The sequence below is a fragment of the Nannospalax galili genome, unplaced genomic scaffold (genome assembly GCF_000622305.1).
Source record: "Nannospalax galili isolate Female #2095 unplaced genomic scaffold, S.galili_v1.0 scaffold307, whole genome shotgun sequence".
Taxonomy (NCBI): domain Eukaryota; kingdom Metazoa; phylum Chordata; class Mammalia; order Rodentia; family Spalacidae; genus Nannospalax; species Nannospalax galili.
The window spans coordinates 5,088,108-5,092,342 of NW_008359625.1; positions in this window are offsets into that span (position 1 = coordinate 5,088,108).

Consider the following 4,235-nt stretch of genomic DNA (forward strand, 5'->3'; position numbering starts at 1 on the left):
GTTCAGTGCTTACCCACTTCTCTCCAAGAGGCCCTGCTCATGGATAAAGATTTTGAGAGAGCCATTGAACTAGAACATAAAAGACGGAAGTGTGGATGAGAAAGTGTTTCATTCCCAGGGGACCTAGAATCCAGCATTGTTTTAGAAGTGATGTCAGAGGCTGTGTCCCCAGAGAAGGGACTGTACAACATCTGTGTATGAGTTCAAGTGAGACAGATATTTAAGAAATGGCAAGCTGGGACAAATGTCTCAGGTCTGTCACTCCGGCTGCTTGACAGGCTCAGGCAGGAGCATCACACATATGAGGCCTGCTTGGCCAAGTTAGCAAGACCCTGTCTCAAATTTTTAAAGAGTGGGAGATGGTAGCTGGGCGTGGTGGCGCACGCCTTTAATCTCAGCACTTGGGAGGCAGAGGCAGGCCGTTCTCTGTGAGTTTGAGGCCAGCCTGGTCTACATAGTGAGTTCCAGGACAAAAAAAAAAAAAAGGGCCCTTTTTTCAAAAAAAAAAAAAAAAAAAAAAAAAAAAAAAAATGTGGGCGATGGCTCGATTAAAAGCACTGGCTCTTCAGAGGACCTGGCTTTAGCTCCCAATGGCTAACTATCATCTGTAACTCCAGTTCTAGGGGCTGGAATGCCCTCTTCTGGCTTTCACAGGTTTTGCATGCCTGTGGTGCACTCATACATGCAAGCATAACACTCATACACATAAAATAATTTTTTTTAAAAAGGCTAGTGATATACCCAGTGGTAGAATGATTGCTTAGCATGCTTTGAGGCCCTGTGCTCAAACCCGAGTACCCCAAACAAACAACCATTACTGGAGAAGCTCTAGCTTCTACAGGATGGACACTGGGCTGTTGCTGGGTGGCAGAGCTGCTGGATCTTCAGGCTGTGTTGGGTAGTGGATGGGACACCCCGAAGTTCTGGGAGGGGAAGGCTTGAGTGACCCCTCCAGGCTAGTGAGGGAAAGGTCTGAAGCTCCTTCCCTGATGACTGCCAAAAGGTGGGGACTGGAAACGAGTTGAGATCTTGAGCTCTTGACCCCCCAGGCCTTCCTTCATGGTACACATGACCTGCACTTCACTCTACCCTTACTGGACATTTGCTGGTAACTAGTAAGACATGTATATGTCCATTTCTCACAAAAACCTCATTGCTGGCTGTTTGGAACAGACTAGGGCATGACCTCATTCACCCAGCAACCTGCCCTCAAAGCAAGGGGGCTTTGTGACAAAGGAGCATCTCCTTTTGATGCCAGCATCTCCACAGGAACCAGGATAGGCTGGCCGCTAAGTGAGAGTGCTGTGTAGTCATCAGCTTGGTCCTCTCTGGCCCGTGTGCCTCAACTGGGGAAAGGTGCTTGCTGTATTGTGTCGAGTTCTGTGTTCTCCACTCATTCAAGGGAGCACCTTCCTACTTTCATTCCCCAGTACTGAGCATGCTCCAGGGGAGCTGACAGCAAGTAGCTTCCACTTCAGATAGAAATAACTTCCGTGGGACACCAGTGGGGACCTGCTTAGCAGTGACCAGTTTCCTCTGACATACTCTCATCCCGGGGCACATGGAGTCAGTCTTTCATTCTTCTTCTTCTGCCTCTTGAGGGCTAGAGAGGTGTCTGTGCCTCACCTGTCCCCTAAGTGTGCAATCCCAACTTTACAAAAAAAATTTAAATTATGTGCATTCATGTGTCTATGTATGTGGGGGGTACATGTACATGAGTAGAGTTGCCTGTGGAGGTCAGAAGAGGGCATCGGATCCCCTGGAGCATGAGTTATGGGTGGTTGTGTGCTGCCTGATGTGGGTGCTCAGAATTGAACTCAGATCCTCTTTACGAGTAGCATGTGCTCAACCACTAAGCCGTCTCTCCAACCCCATATTTCTAATTTTAAAAAAGATATAAGCCGGGCGTGGTGGCGCATGCCTGTAGTCCCAGCACTCGGGAGGTGGAGGCAGGTGGATCTCTGTGAGTTCAAGGCCAGCCTGGTCTACATAGTGAGTTCCAGGACAGCTGGGGCTACAGGGGAGACCGCTTCAAAAAGAAAAAGATACCTACCTCCTTTCAGAAGTGTATGACAAGCCTCCTGGGCAGATGGCTTGGGCTAGTTCTCACAGGATGTTTAGAAGTGGGAAGGAGGAATGCTTGCAGAGCTCTGGGGAATGAGGACAGTAGTACAGGGGCTTTCTTCCTTGGGAATTGAAGGAAAAGCAGTGGTGGGGTGGAGAGGATCTATGCTTGAGGCCTGGGTTTCTCTGGTGACCCTGTAGAGGAGGGGGCTATGGAGAGTGGGGCAGTAGGGTACGGAAAGGGGGATCGTTTCTGATCAGTTAGTCACAGGAGACCATAAGCACAGAGGGCTAAAGTCACAGGCCATTGGTCTGCAGATGTTGGGAAGTCTGCAGGGGCTCTACAGAGTTGAGAGTCTATGTGGATTTGTCAGGGTGGATCTTCAAGATAAGAGGGTCTGCTGGGCCAGGGGGTTTATAGGGTCAAGGGTCTACCAGGTCAGGTGGTCTGCAGAGTCAGAGGTCTGCTGGATCACGGGGTCTGCTCCATTAGATCTTGGGAGCTGAGCAGTTCAATGGCAGAGTGGATCCACAGCAGTGCTCCAGGTGGAAGCAAGAGGCAGTAAATGCAGAAGTTATGGGTAAGAAGATGGAAGAAGTAGGTAAGAGGTCATGGTGTTTAGAGTGAAATGGGGTTTGAGACGTGGAGGCAGAACTAGAGGAAGCCAGGAGAAAAGTGCTGGGGAGAACATGGAGCCTGTGCATGGAAGGTGGGAATACAAAACGGGGAACAGTATGATGGTCCTCAAAAAGTTAACAGGGAATTGCCATACGATTTAGTAATTCCACTTCTACAAACATATCTGAAAGAATCAAAAGCAGGGATTTGAAGAGATATCTTGCCCACCTAGGTTCCCAGCGGTGTTACAGCAGCCACAAGGGGAGCAACTCAGGCACTCATTAATAAGACTGAAAAACAAGCAAAATGTGGTATGTCCATATAGTGGAATACTATTTGGTTTGTAAAAGGAAATTCTGATCAATGTCATAACATGAATGAACCTAAAAAACACTATTCAATTATTCTAATAAGCCAGGCATAAAAGGATAAATATTGTAGGATAGCATTCACATAAAATATGTGGAGCAGGGAAATTATAAAGACAAAGTACAATGGTGTTTGACAGGGACTGGGGGAGAAAGGAATGGGTTATTGTTTAATGGCTACAGAGCTTTAATTTGGGATGATGAAAGTTTTGGAAATGAATAGTGGTGATGGCTGTACAATAACAGGAGTGCAATAATTCCATTACCTGTACACTTAGAAATGGCTAAAATGGACAGTTTTATATGTATTTGGTCACAGTTTAAAAAAACAAAACAAAACACCCAAATCAGGAGTTGTGGCCATAGGAGGTCGTGCATCTTAGGTTTCTTGAGGTAGAATTGCCATGAGGCAGGCCTGGCTGGGACTGTGGAACATGGGGCTCCAGTGGGGACAACATACACCAGGTGATGGGGCTGTGCCCCACTGAAGACATCTTTGGAGTTCAGGGCGATGGAGCATAATGTAGACTGCACAGGAACTGTAGGTGAAATGACCTCAAGGCTTGCCCCTCTCCAGCCACACAGACATCTCAGCCAATTTTCAGTGTGACAGTGGGCTGTGAACACTTTCAGAGATACCCAGTAGTTTCTGAAAGGCTAAACAGCTCCCGATAGACATTACTAGCCACAATAACCTCTGATGTGGTCCTGGGATAAAGAAGCATGCTGGGGGCAGCATGTACGGTGATTCCAAACAGTTTAATGTAATTCCAAGACAAAGTGTGATTACATCTCTACACATATACAATATGCATATGTGAGTTTACACATTTTAATTAATAACTCGTTTCACCTCAGAGACCGAAAAAATGATCAAAAAGAAACTGTGAATAACAAGCTATAACAGAGTTCACCACAACAGGACCCCCCATCCTCACCCTACAGTTAGTAATATTACAATTAAAATAACTATATTCTTCTATAATTTTTTCTGTTAAAATCATCTCATAAATTTACAATGCTATTATTAGTTTCCAAGACTAATATAAATTCACTCCATTTTTCTACAACGAAAATGATTATTAATTTAGAAGCACACGACATCAGGATGAAACACAAGCATTTTAGTAGCAACAACTTGATCAGTTAAGAATTAGTTTTCTTGAAAAACATTCTAAAGCCAA